The 14678-nt window shown below is 42.5% G+C and overlaps 1 protein-coding gene across 4 annotated transcripts in view; it reads left to right on the forward strand.

Annotated features, from left to right (window-relative positions):
* Window positions 1-14678, forward strand: part of WIPF1 (WAS/WASL interacting protein family member 1) — a 120465-nt gene that overhangs the window by 78331 nt on the left and 27456 nt on the right. The window contains exon 1 of one of the 4 annotated variants that reach the window (XM_045851587.1): window positions 5209-5432. The exons of the other annotated variants lie outside the window; for them this stretch is intronic. The gene's annotated coding sequence lies outside the window, so the exon portion shown is untranslated. Of the gene's footprint in view, window positions 1-5208; window positions 5433-14678 lie in introns of those variants that run through there. 4 annotated transcript variants of the gene reach the window in all.

Genomic DNA, 14678 nt, shown 5'->3' on the forward strand with positions numbered 1-14678 from the left:
GCAAACCACTGTTGACACATTCGATCAGTCACAGCACCTTCTCCATACACTGCACAAATCTTTTTCTTGCATTTCAGTTGTGTTTTTACCTTTCTTGAAATAATAAAGCATAATATGCTGGAAATGTTGTATATTTTCTTCCATCTTCAATATTAAAATGGCTACACAAAAATTCACCAATTTTGATAACCTTTTTTTAAATACACACTAATATGACAGCTGTCACAATACAATCTAACAAAATTGTTTCAAATGAAGTTAAAGACAACTAAGCACTATAAGAGCCATCTTATGGGAAAAAAACAAACGAAATTTTTGGCCAACCCAGTAATAACAGCCCAATCAGCAATCAATACACATTCTACACTCAACTTCTCCCCTCCACATCACAGCCCTCTCCCTACCCCTGTTTCTGCTGCTGCTTCTTATCTCTTTCTTCTGTTTCTCCTTATGCTGATGGAAAAGAAGGAAGTGAAATCCTCTTCTGAACCTAAAATGAGGCTTAAGGTAATAATGACACTAGACATTGGGGCGGGCGACTGGCCTTCTGACCCAGCATGGCTACTGCCTGCTGTGTGACCTGAACAGGTCACGTGGTCCTCTGGACCCCCCATTTCCTCATCTGTAAATGATGGTGTGGACTTTGATCTCTGTAGCTTTAAAATTCCTAATAGTAAAAGGCTGATGCTGATCGGGAACACCTCATCACAGAGGAAGGTCAGAAGGCTCTTTCAGGTCCAGCACCTGTGTGTCATCCACAGCAGAGCTTGGCCTCCAAGGCCCCTGCAGCCATGTGGTTGGAACTCTCCCTACCCACCACATTGTCTCTCCTGTGACTCCCTCTTTTCCTGCCCCACTTCCTTTATGTTGTAATTGCCCCCATTTCTTTCCAATGGGATTCTTTTCAGCTTTATTTTTTATGTATATTTTATTGATTATGCTATTACAGTTTGTCCCATTTTTTTTCTCTGATTTATCCACCTCCACCCCCCTCCCACAAGGATCTGCCCTCCCTTAGTTCATGTCCATGGGTCATACATGTAAGTTCTTTGGCTTCTCCATTTCCTACATTATTCTTAACCTCCCCCTGTCTATTTTGTACCTACCATTTATGCTTCTTATTCCTTGTACCTTTTCCCCCCATTCTCCTCCCTCCTACTCCCCTGCTGATAACCCTCCATGTGATCTCCATTTCTGTGATTCTGTTCCTGTTCTGGTTGTTTGCTTAGTTTGTTTTTGTTTTTTAGGTTCAGTTGTTGATAGTTGTGTTTGTTGTCATTTTACTGTTCACATTTTTTATCTTCTTTTTCTTAGATAAGTCCCTTTAACATTTCATATAATAAGGGCTTGGCAATGATGAACTCCTTTCACTTTACCTTATCTGGGAAACACTTTATCTGCCCTTCCATTCTAAATGATGGTTTTGCTGGATAAAGTAATTTGGATGTAGATTTTTGTCTTTCATGACTTTGAACACTTCTTTCCAGCCTCTTCCTGCCTGTAAGGTCTCTTTTGAGAAATCTGCTGAGAGTCTGATGGGAGCTCCTTTGTAGGTAACTGTCTCCTTTTCTCTTGCTGCTTTTAAGATTCTCTCCTTATCTTTCATCTTGGGTAATGTAATTATGATGTGCCTTGGTGTGTGCTTCCTTGGGTTCCACTTCTTTGGGACTCTCTGAGCTTCCTGGACTTCCTGGAAGTCTGTTTCCTTTGCCAGATTGGGGAACTTTTCCTTCATTCTTTTTTCAAGTAACTTTTCAATTTCTTGCTCTTCCTCTTCTCGTCTGGCACCCCTATGATTCGGATGTTGGAATGTTTAAAGTTGTCCCAGAGGTTCCTAAGCCTCTCATTTTTTTTGAATTCTTGTTTCTTCATTCTGTTCTGGTTGAATGTTTATTGCTTCCTTCTGGTCCAAATTGTTGATTTGAGTCCTGGTTTCCTTCCTGTAACTGTTGGTTCCCTGTATATATATTTTTTACATCACTTTGCATAGCCTGCACTTCTTCTGCTATTTTGCATCCATGCTCAGTCATTTCTGTGAGCATCCTGATTATCACTATTTTGAACTGTGCATCTGATAGGTTGACTATCTATCTCTTCATCACTTAGTTCTTCTTCTGGAGTTTTGATCTGTTCTTTCATTAGGGCCATATTTCTTTGTCTCAGTTGACCAGTCTGGATGAATGTTTCTTCTTTAACTCCTTGGTTATCAGACTTCCATACAGTTTTCTGACAGTTCTGGTTGTTTTTTGTTTTTAAATTTGTTATCCTTCTTTTGGTTGTGTGAGGAAGCAAAGCATATCCACCTATGCCTCCATCTTGGCTGTAAGTCTTTTCAGCTTTCTTAATCTATTTTTTCCTCCCCACTGCCCAATGGCATAAGCTATCTGCAGTGCATAAGACTCTACCAAGACCCCTGGTGGGCTTACCTGCTTATCTGTGGAATCTTCCTTTTGGAGAAATTCCTGTTAAGCCTTCTCAAGAAGGTTCAAATCTAGTCTTGACGTTCCTTATTCACTGTTACAGGGGGAACAATCTTAAACTTTTAAGGGAATGTTATATTTCGGTAGAATTTTTAGGAGTTGTTGATTTTCTTTTTTATTCAACAAACAATATTAATTGAGCACCTTGCAGGTGTCAGATGCTGGTCCAGATGCTGAGGTGATAGCAGGAAGAAAGGTCCCTGTAGTCATGGAGCTTGAATTCTAGTGGGTAGAGACATACAAGTAAATAAATGAAAAAATGTCAAGTAGTGACATATGCTATGCGTAAAAGAAAGCAGGAGCAGAGATGGGGTGTGAATGAGGACATTTTTGCTGACAGCTGAAGAATAAGAAGGAACCAAGTGGCAATGAGATGGCTGATAAGAGTGAGGTCCCGAAGTACAAATGAGCTTGATGCATTTAAGGAAGAGAAAGGGCTAGAAGATAAATCAGCAAGAGGGAATGTTACTTGAGATGAGGTCAGAGGACTAGGGAGGGGCCAGATATTGTGGGTCTGTGTGAGTCTGGGCAGAGACTTTGGACTTCCTAAGTGAAATGAGAAACCACTGGAGGGTTTCCAGCAGGGGAGGAGCATTATCAGATTTAGGTCCTATGATGCATGGTAGACACCATAAATATGCTCAGGGTTGACTGTGTTTACAGGTTTTCATTAAAGATGAAATAGACACAAACTCCAGACAACTCCCCCCTTGCATGTCTCAGAGGCTCCAGCCTTCTCCGTGACATACTGTCTTCTAACTGAGCGGTCTGTAGTGGATAGGAATAGCCATGAACCACATGGCATACCGAGCGTGCATATGTTTCTCTGTGTGTGTTTGTGTGTGTTTGGGGTGCCTTACTTAGAGAACTTAAAAATAATTTTGAAACTACATGGAGAAATCATCATATTGCCCATGTTCTCTTTTTAGACCCAACTATAGTTAGACTTCCGCATAAATTCACTCAGGCATTTACTTGGTAGTTTGTCAGGTTTTCTGTTTTCCTGAGGTTAGTAGAGGGGGAAGGAGATGAAAGCTGCAGGCCTCCACCTCCATCCAGCCCCACGCCTCCATGTATTATCCATACATTGAGTGTCCCTTGGACTCCAGACCCCATGCCAGGCAAGAGGGATACAGTCATGCCTGAAGAGGCTCCAGGCAAGGGAGAGGACTCTCAGTCACTAATCCTCCCATGCTGGGTGTCCAGGAATCCTGCCATGGCCTGGCATCATGATAACTCTGCTCATGTAGCTGGGCTCATATCTCAAAGAATTTAGAGTTTGAGAGAACCTTAGACATCAACTATCTTAGTATCCCTTCTGGTACTTTGTGTGAGACTGTCTTAAGTAACATGGGACATTTTTATATTCCTGGCTCCACCCATGAATCCTACAGGTCCCTCCCTCCACCACTACAACCCACTGCCCCCCACTTTCAACTAAAAATTCCTCCATGCATTTCCAACAGCCTCTTGAATGGAGAACCACTGGTCTCCCCAGTCCTATCATTTTACAGGTAAGGGAAATGATAGGCAACTTGTCTTTTCATGCCGTTTTCCTCAGAACCCAGCAAAATCAAGACCCAAAGTCCAGATTTTACAACAAAGTTACTTACTTAAATATGCCTGTTTTTCATTCTTTCAACTGATATTATTTTATCAGAGTTACATGGTATGTGTTGTGAACATTAAGTCTGATCCTTTTAGATGGACCTAGAAAAAAATTATAAGCATTTTCAGGTTGTTCATATATATTCAAAATTTTAGTATAATATTTTCTAATATATTCCATTGCCTATCTACATCTTCGAGTCCTTTAATGAGAAATCTGACTTTCCTTCCATGTTCATTATCTCTGTGCTTTTGTCATGCATCCCCTGGGAGAGTTATTGGTACTCCATTAAATATGAAGGACAGAAACAACATTCTGGCACAGAAAGCTGCTGATCTTCATATGCCCTGAGCTCTATATCATTCATCCTGACTTGGGCACCAAATCACATTTCAAAACTCATTTGTATTCATGCACCTGACCAGCTTTCCTCACCTGCATATGTGACTGTCTCCCTATGCACTTGAATGCTCTGTAGATGAGGAAGAATCATTTATCTTAATTACTAGTGTATTTGAGAGCTTTTAGTTCTTTTTTTAAAAGATGTTGTTTATTTATTTTTTAGACAGAGGGGAAGGGTGGGAGAAAGAGAGGGAGAGAAACATCATTGTGGTCAATGTGTGGTTGGCTCTTGTATGCTCCCTACTGGGGACCTGGCCTGCAACCCAGGCATGTGCTCTGACTGGGAATCGTACCAGGGACCCTTTGGTTTGCAGGCCGGCATTCAATCCACTGAGCCACACCAGCCAGGGCAGAGAGCTTTTAGTTCTTGAGTGACTTTTTTCCTTAATACTAAATGGTACAGTTAATACTGAGAGTAGTACTTTCAAATGGAATTTTCCTGAAGGAATCGCAGGTTCCATGAACAATTATTTTTGTGGAGGTATTTAGAATAAATTAAAGTTGGGTTGTTAACTGGATGGAGGTTCTGATCTCCTCCTGCTAGTCTACCAAACAGGTATGTTTCTCCTCTGGGGACAGAGAAACATTTCTTTTCTTTCTTTCTTTTGTTTTAGTTTAGTTTAGGTTGTGGCTTTTTTTTTTTTTTTGCTTACTTCTTAAGTAAAACCAATCTAGTTTCTTTTTCTGCAGCAAAGAAGGAACAAACAACAAATTAATCACACAGGAAGCGAATAACCACAGAAGAACGTCTGCCTCTGACTCAGTATGTCACATTTAACAGGAGGCCAGAGCTGGTCCAAAATGGCTGTCCAAAACCGACCCCACACTTGCGTTAGAAGATGATGCCTTTTTCAGGGACGGTTTTCTCTCTGGGCTCGTATCTCACTTGCTCTCTGTCTGCTTGTGTCCCTGATCATGCCTTCCTACGGTATCCTTTAACGGTAAGGAGCATTGTATTTAAACTAAATGTATTTTCTGTGTCGGCTAGAGAGAGAACTGAATGGCTTTTCATGGGCCATTTAGCATGCTGAGATACCGTTTAATTTCTCTGTAGAAGACCACGTCTGTTCCTGTGGCACGGAATGCCATTTTCACCAGTATGTTGATTGCGGGTGATTCCTAAATTGTGTTTTGAGTCAATATGTAAGCAAGATTATCAGTAGAATTTTTCCTGACCGCTGGGTAGTTTGGACCCACAGGAATTTTCTTCCCCATTTAAAATTAGGGCTTATGTCAGTCAGGAAGCATACCCTTTCCGTGTACAGTGGGGTTGTCCACACGGTTGCCTTTGAATTGTCGCTTTCACCAGCAACAGTAAATGCTTTTAAAGTAAGCAGAGTCGCTGGAAGCTTCAAAGGAAATCACCGCAGAACTAAACTGTTGCCGTCTATTGCTACAGACCTGTTACTGAAGTTCCAGTCCTAAACTAAACCATTTGTAAGCAGAGTCCTTTAAGAAAACAGCTTCTCTTTAGAGGCATTCTGTTCCGCATCCTGACAGTGCAGTGCACAGCCACTGCTGCTAGTCAAATTCTGGAGCATTCAAAAGTACTATTTTCACTTAATATGATTAATGCTTTGGCATAAAATATTGTAGTGTTAAAATTTCAAGCCATGTACCCAGAGACCTACGGAGCAGATTAAGGAATTTTTTGGGGGGTGGGGGGGTATCAAAAAAGTGTTTTTCCCTCTGGGGCACATGTCAGTTTAGTCAGTAAGTACAAGTTCTTTTAAATAATTCAGTGGCATAACTAGGGTACAGAGTAGGAAATGGAGAAGTGGTCAAATGATGAAAAGGCTGCAGGAAGAGCTAATTCAGGGAAGTAGAACAGTTGATAGAGATAAAGGTGGGTGGGAAGGCCGCAGAAAGAATAAGATGGCATAGTAACGGAGGACAACGGAAGCCTGGGAAAGGTTTTGAGGTCAATTCACGTGGAAAGTATTCAGACTCTTCACTTGGATTGTGAGTTTTAAGTACTCTATGTCCATGTCAGAGACTTATATTGCTTCTGAACTGGAACATCATCCAGTTAAAACTCTTCCTTTTATAGTCTGAAGAGGTTTAAATGATTTACTTAAAGTCACAGTCAGGTTTTCTAATGCTCTTTGAAAAGTTCATTCATAGGTCAGTTGTTCACAGTTCTTCAATTACTTTACTATCTAAACTCTTTGAGGACTGCACATGCTGGAGTGGACTGCAGTAGTTAAAAGAAATCCCTGTGCTGAAAACCGTCCTTGGGTCCAACAGCAATTTCACCCTGATCACCAATGATACCAAATTCTAGATCTGGCCTATAGGCGGGAAGTTCCCCAGTCTACGATAAATGTAAGCAGAAGTAAGCTACCTAATTCCTGGACCTTTTAAGTTGTATGCCCTTTTGAAGGCTTGCTTAACATTTCCTGAATACGTCATTTACTTTGGAAGTTTCTGGCTGCTTAAGGTTTGACTCATTTTTGTTTTACCAAGTTTTCATACATTTACTTCTTGTTGGAAAGCGTATTTCCCCTCCCTGTCATAAATACCTGTCTGTATTTTGCAGCCCTCACTTGTGAAAATTAAAACCAAAAAAAATACTAGAATAAGGAATGCCTTAATTAGTATGCTGTTCTGAGAAATTTAAAATGCCCCTTATGTATGCTTCCCTTCACCATTCATTTGTAATGCAGAGGTTTACAGGGGTGTGGACGCATGAACTAAGGCTTGGATCAACTCTGGTTTCTCCCTCTCACAGTAAAATAGGAAGGGAGACAGTGACATTTATTGAACACTTACTATGTGTTAGGCTCTTTACTTTTGCTTATTTTGTTTTTTTTAATGGCTAACAAAATGAACTAACAAGCAAAATAGAGACAGACTTATAGACAGTGAGCAGACTGACAACTGTTGAGTTAGGGGAGGCTGGTGGGGGAGAGTGGGAGGGATTGAGGACAAAGTTTATGGGCTCCGACAACAGTGTGGTGATCCCCGGTGGGGAAGAGGGGTGGGGACAGGGGGTGGGGGTGGGGGGATCAATGGTGGTGGGCGGAGACTTGACTTGGCAGGGTGAACACACAACACAGAGCAAGATGATGGGTGGTGGACCTGTGCACCTGAAACCTGTCAGGTTTCGTTAACCGGTGCTACCCCGATAAATCCAATAAAAAGGAAAAACTGGCCACAGTTATTAAGCACTTGCCTCATTTAATAATTCTATTTAATAAGTACTATTTCCCCATTTTATTGTGGGAACTGGACTCAGAGGGGTAAGTAATGTACCCAAGGCCACCTAAGAACCAAGTGCGTAGGAAGTGTTCTATAATTTCAAGAGCCTTTTTCCTAAGTGCAGTTGAGAGACACCGAGATGACTTTTTCCAGCCCTGCGAGTTTGGGATTATACAGATGCTTCATTTTAAATGTCCCAGCAATGGTAAATATCTTTAAAGCAAATGAGACATTTTCCTTTCTGAGTCTTTTGACCTTTTCAGAAGTAAGTTTGGTAGCACTTCTAACTTATGTAAGAAGGCTCCACTTTCAACAATAAAATAAATAAAATACATCAAGTGTGTTAACATAATGCAGTGTGTGTGATTATGTGTGAGGGTGCATGCATGTGTGTGAGTGTGTGCGTGTGTGTGTATTTAGCAGGGACAGGAGTAGATCTTAATTCCAGGATAAAACTAAATGTGGTGCTGGGGATTTAGGAAAATTTTAGCTTTGAGATTTGAGTTCCTTAATGCTTGGCAGAGATGGAAAGTAGTGTGAGGAGAGCAACACTTTTCAGTTAAGTGGGTAAAGTAGGAAAGGTTTCCCTTCCCTTTCCCACAGTTAACCAACAGCGGGGTTGGTGGATCATTCTACTTACCTTCATTTTCTCACTTTTGAAAAGGTTCGATGTCTATGAATTTGCATTAGTTTTTTTTTTAATTTTGAGAGAGAGAAAGAGAGAGATTTGTTGTTCCACTTATTTATGCATTCATTGGTTGCTTCTTGTATGTGCCTTGCCTGGAGATCGAACCCACAAACTTGGCATCGTGGGGATGATGCTGTAACCAGCTGAGCTACCTAGCCAGGGCCAAATTTGCATTCATTTTTAAATTAAACATGTGACAGCAGGTTAAAACAATAATTTTATTTCATAGCAGCCTTTATTTCCCTAGCAGTTACTCTTACAGTAAAATTGTGAGTTGGTGTCGTACTAATTGTTATGACATAGTAGATGTTTCAGAATGTGTTCTCTGAAAAGTGCCTTGCTCACCTCCTCAAATTAATCAACTCTTCTCTAAATAAGTTCTAAAAGAAGTGTTTCTAAAGTAGCTTATCTAAAATTCTAAACTCTTATCTAATTAAAGTCCAAAAAGAAGTATTTCTAAAATAGCCAACAACCCTCTAACTACAGTTGGGACACAGACCCTTACCACTGACAAGATGGCCTATAAGCAGAATAAACTTACGCTATCGTCTTAAATGATGTTCAATGGAGAGAGGAGCAAGTAGGTTCTGAGAGATGAGGGGTTGCGTGGACAGAAACCTCGTGTTCCACATTCAGCTCGGATTGAGAGCAACAATGATAACTAACTAGGTGAGGCTGTTGCTTTGCTTGTCATGAAGGAACCCTTGCCTTCTGTCCTCTACCTCTTGTTTCCTCTCCGGTTGAGCAGCCTTCTCTGTCTTTCCTCTTGTGGCGATTGCCTCATTGCCTGCAGCCCTCTGAGCTTGGACCTGAGAAGAGGAAGAGTAACAATAATAGAAACAAACTTTATGCAAAGATGTCAGATTTTCTGAAATGGCCAAAGGACAGGCTGGGCTAGTGGGGGTAAGGGTTAGGGCAGAGACGCTGCACTGTGACTGATACCGTAAAACAGAAACTCCGGGCGACTGCAGCTGTGAAAAGATTGTGCTAAAGAAACAGGATGGCTGTGGTTTGCTGTGAGCATCAATTTTCCTGTTGAGCGTTTTTACAGGAAGTTGAAGAACAAAGCCACCTTCATCTTAATTAGTACTAATGGTTTGCAGATCTTAAACACATCCCACTGAGCTTGCATCATGGAGGACCCTCAAAGAATAGAATCAAGAATAATTCAGCAAGAATCCCAAAACTACAAGCTTTGTAAAATTCAGGATTTTAGCAGCAATTTGAGTTGGCTAAATAACTTTCTTTTTACAGTATAACTTGAAGTGGGTTCATTGGCTTTATAATGAATACCTCTGCAATCTTTTTTTTATGGTTATAACAACTCAATATAAATTTAAGAGACTTTTCTTACTAAAACATGGTTGAGTTGTATTTATTATAAATTTCCTTCTATTAGTATTTATTAGTCAAACAATTGTGTGTGTGTATGTATAGATAGATAGGGTGTGTGTGTCTGTATTTATAAGCTAGAAGGATATACAGAATCCAGCAGAAGTAACGCCGTTGAGTATGGTTGGTAGGGCACGTGAATGTCTCCCATGAGATGGACAGGGATTTGAAAACATTTCACCTAAAATCTCATATGGTATGCTTGAGTGTGATATTGTTATGTTACAGAGTTACATAACAATCACATGCTTATGATTTTGTAATAAAAGATTTGGTATAAGTTATCAGCTCATAAAAAAGGGGGTGTTGTTTGTGCTGGACCCTATATACCAAAAACATTAACAAGAATTGCCTGGGTATTTTTAACCCCAAATCTTTTCACCTAAAACTTAATTATTATCAAATTCTTTCAGTGGTTAAATACCACTGTTGTGTTTAATTTTCATCTTTGTGTATTTTTTGTGTTGTCTGTAGTTTTCTAAATGAATAAATGTTACTTTTGGAAGCATAAAACAAATACAACCTCAGAATAATTCAACTTGAAGAAGGCAAGAGCATGTGAAAAATACATGCATAAAAATAATTTAAGAACATTATATATAATGCAAAACATAAATGAATGGAAATGGAAATAAGGTACAAAATAAAAAGTAATGGGGGCAAGAGAGCATGTGGAACTTCGGATCTGTCCAGTTGTGTTACCTCTATTATGATGGGTCCTCACCTTAACGCCCCTCACACACAGCAAATTAAATACTCCTCTGTTGATTCAACCTTTTTGAAAAAAAGTTTAATTTTCTCCCATTTGTAGGGTAGCATTTAGGGGTGACTTTTGGCAAGAATTTATTTAGCAAGATGCTTTATATTTTTGAATAGTTCAAAATGGTGATAGAACATGATGGGATAAACCTGCTTCTTATCATCTCTAGGAGAATGTGGCTGATTCAGCCCGCCCCCCCCCCTCCCCCCAGGATCAGAGGCAGCCTTCTGAGGGCTATCAGATGTTTTCCTTGGACAGTGTCGGAAATCTCTCCCCTCTTCATATGGTTCCGTACTGTGGGCTGCACACGGCATGATCTAAAATGCATTTAAAGTTGGCTTAGAGAAACTGAGGAACGGTTTATTTAAATAACTAGACAGTTCTCTTGACTCTAAGAAGGCAGATCATTTTACGTTCAGAAATAATTCTTCTTTCTGAGATGAGCGCCTTGAAGAAGAAACCGTAAGTTTCCTGACTGAACTGCGGGCTGTAGGTGAGCCTCTAATCGGCTGTGCCTTCAGGGAGAATACGTGTTGTAGGGCGAGGAGTGTGCCCAGCAGTTCGGTCTTCCTCACAGGTGTCCCTCATAGCCAGCATCACATGTGGAGGAGAGGGCTGTGGGCCCCAAGGTGCGGTGCTGTCTGGCATAAGTGCTAGCCTGTGATGTTGACCTAATGGCGTCGTAGTGGAACTGACAAAGCCAACCGTTTCTTTCACAGAACGAGGGGATCCCAGCATTTCTAAGTGTCGATGTGTATTGTGTGTGTACTTACATGTGTGTAGGCAGCGAAGAAAAACCGGTCAATGAATTTTTTAGTCATTCATGCGAAATACCCTGCTCTGTTCTCTCAACCCGCAGGGCCAGTCCCTTTCTAAAAGGCGTGTTAGTAGATCCCTCCCATCGCTGTAACACTTTTTCTCCCAGAGTTTGATGGGTTTTGAATGGTGTATTCAATTACTAAGGAAGACTTTTGTAATCACTCACACACCCTACCTAGGGTTTGGGATGATTTTTTTTATATCTTTAATACATGACAATCCAGAGATATTTTGGGTAAGAAATCAATTGATGGATGTTTTATTCAAAATCCATTATTCTATAATTTCCATAGTGGGGTAGTAGACAAGAATTGTTAAAACTGTGTTTGTTAACTTGCTAGGGCTGCCATAATAGAACCTCAGACTGAGTGGCTCAAACAGCAGAATTTATTGTCTTGCAGTCCTGCGGGCTAGAAAGAAGTCCAAGATCAAGGTGTCAAAGGTTCAGCTTTTCCCGAGGACTGTCTTCTGGGCACCTTCTCCCTGTGTCCTCACTTGGCCTTTCTTTGTGCTCCTGCATCACTGGTGCCTCTTCCTCTTCCGATAAGGACCCCAGTCGTATTGGATTTGAGGGTCTCACCTAACCTAATCACCTCTCTAGATGTCTTATCTCCAATTCTGAGGTACTAGGGGGTTCAGGCTTTAACAGGTGAATTTGGGAGGGGCACAATTCAACACATAGCACTGTGTCTGAAAACAGAAAAGTCTTCCATCCTTGTGGTTTTCTTTGTGCACATGAAATTCAACACACAAGGTGAACATTTTAGAAAACTCTGGCTTTTCTCTCTGTGATGACAGTTATTTAAACAGTGAAATGATTCTTCAAAGTGTCAAAAGTGAATGTTCTTACAAATGTAATGCCTGGGGTGAGGGTGGGGTGGAGGGCAAGGATCAGCAGAAGGGCAGGTCAGAGATCCTCCGATGTCAGGGAGCCTGGCTGCGGTGGAAGGCGGGACACAGCGGTCTCACAATGCACGGCTGATCCTGATGCACAAGGTAGCCTGCACTTGGGGAGCCGCTGCCCTGGTCCTTCGCCTTGTATGAGGGCTGCCTTTCCTGCTGCGTTCCTGTCTCCCAAGGGCAGAACCACACGCAGCAAGGCCAGGTCTTCAGGCTCTCATTTCCACCTGTGCAGCTCTACCCTCGCAGGAGTCTGGGCTAAGCAAGGGCCTCAGCCAAGCCGCCAACTTGGTCCCTGCTCTGCCAGGTTCTCAAGCGGCACTCACACTAGCAGGACTGGTGCTCACCCTTAAGGAAGAGAGGTCTAGGGCTGCCTATTGACTGCTCACTCTACCAGCCATGCTGAGAGCTTGCTGAGCACCATTTCATGCCGTCCTCCCAGTAACCCCCATTTAACGGTGGGAATGGGAGGCTGCGAGAAGTTACATTCTTACCTCAGGTTATTAGGTAGCAGAGCAAAGATTCCAAACCATGTCTCCTGGCCCAGCTCTCATGTTCTCAAAGGGATTCCAACCCTTTTTGTTCCATAGGCCACACCAGTGTCTGGCAAAGCCCAAAGGACTCCTCCTTGGACTGTTGTTAAATGCATAAAACAAAATACAGAGGATTGCTAAGGAACTGGTTAGACAGAAATATGTACAAGATCTGACAGCAGATCTAAATGGTGCCATAATTTCAAGACAGATCTGAAACTGTTGCAACATCATGTGAAAACATCATGTGAAAATCTGTTGATGAAAAAGTTTCAGGTGCTGTGATCTGTGGCTTACCTTCATAATTGAAGGAAATGCTAGAACTTAGGAGATATAAACATGTCCTTTTTTTCCATCCAAGTTCACAAACCCCTGAATTGGGTCTGCAGACCCTGAAGGTGTAAGGATCAAGGTTGGGAATGCCTGGTCCATTCGGATCCAGGCTGCTTTTGAGGCCCTTCAGTAAGGCCCAGTTCTGGTTCTGATGTGAGCCGTTAATGCCATGAGAGGAGTGAAGCCAGGGCGCTCCCAAGGCCTTGGGTTCTGCTCCACAGGCAAAGTCAGGAACTGCCAGGGGAGCAAGTCCCGTACTCACTGCTAGTAAGCCCCTCTGATACGGGGCTGATTCTTTGCCCAAACCTCAGAGTGCAAGGGCTGATGCTGGGAGCCATTCCAATGGCTGGCGCATGGCTTATTTGTGTGACACCTGGCTCTTCCACTCAACACATATTTAACGAGACACGTACTTTGTGCCAGGTATTAGGGAGACCGAGAAGAGTTCAAAGTCTGGTGGGAGGACAGCCAAGAAGTGGGCCTGGTGTGGGCCCAGCATGGGGGAGGTGGGATTTGACCCATGTGGTGAGGTGACTGGATTGAGTCTGAAGGTTCTCACAAACCTATAGACAAGTCCACCCACGCAGCTGTTCAGCTAGGCAGAAGCCAAGAGACCCTGGAAGCCTCTGCCGTCAATCAATTACCTGTCAGCACTGAGGAGGGGTGTGTCAGGAAGGGAGTGAGAAATCTGAGGCAGGGAAAGCTGCGGCTGCTGAGGGAAAAGACTACAATTACCCTTGAGCCACGCTGGTTTGGGCTGTGTGGGTCCACTTACATGCGGATTTTCTTTTTCAGAAAATATTATGAATATACTTTCTCTTCCTTACGATTTTCTTAGTAATATTTTTTTTGGTACTTTATTGTGAGAATACAGTACGTAATATGTATATGTGTTAATTGACTGTTATCAGTAAAGCTTTCAGTCAACAGTAAGCTACTAGTTCGGTTTTGGGGAGGTCAGAGGTTACATGCGGACGTGTGGGGTCAGCATCCCTGACCCCCGGTGCCATTCAGTGTACTCAGGTCTGCATCAGCCTTGGAGAGTCAAGAGCCTACCCCACAGAACTTCTCCCTGTCGTGCCTCTGAGGGGCCCAGGAGGGGAAGGCCAGGCTCCTGTGGTGCAGGGGTTTATTTATGTCGGTTGGTGCATAGTCAGAACCGGAATGGCAACAACAGGAAATTGTAAAATAATTAAACTGGACTTGCAGGGTAGCAGTCCCCTGAAAGGGTCCATTTGCCGCAGTTTGGCCTCTAAGATGACAGGACAGAAGTCCAATTTGGTCTTTGCAACCAGAGACCGACTCAGGAGAGCCAAACCCACACGGGGTTCCTGGTGACCTGAATCCACCCTTCTCAGGACTAGGACAACGGGTCAGCTGGGGAACATGGGATCCGACACAATGAGCTCGAGCTCTGAGGGGCATTCCATCCACCAAGCACGTGGGTAGTCTGTGCCATGGAGCCCACCTTTTGGGCCCTCTGGGTGGACCCAGCCAAACTACCCCTTATTGATCTGCCTTCTGCAGCTCTGATAATACCATTGCTTTGGCCGCAGTATGT

The sequence above is a fragment of the Phyllostomus hastatus genome, unplaced genomic scaffold (genome assembly GCF_019186645.2).
Source record: "Phyllostomus hastatus isolate PE091 unplaced genomic scaffold, TTU_PhHast_1.1 phas_contig_1, whole genome shotgun sequence".
NCBI classification, from domain to species: Eukaryota; Metazoa; Chordata; class Mammalia; order Chiroptera; family Phyllostomidae; genus Phyllostomus; species Phyllostomus hastatus.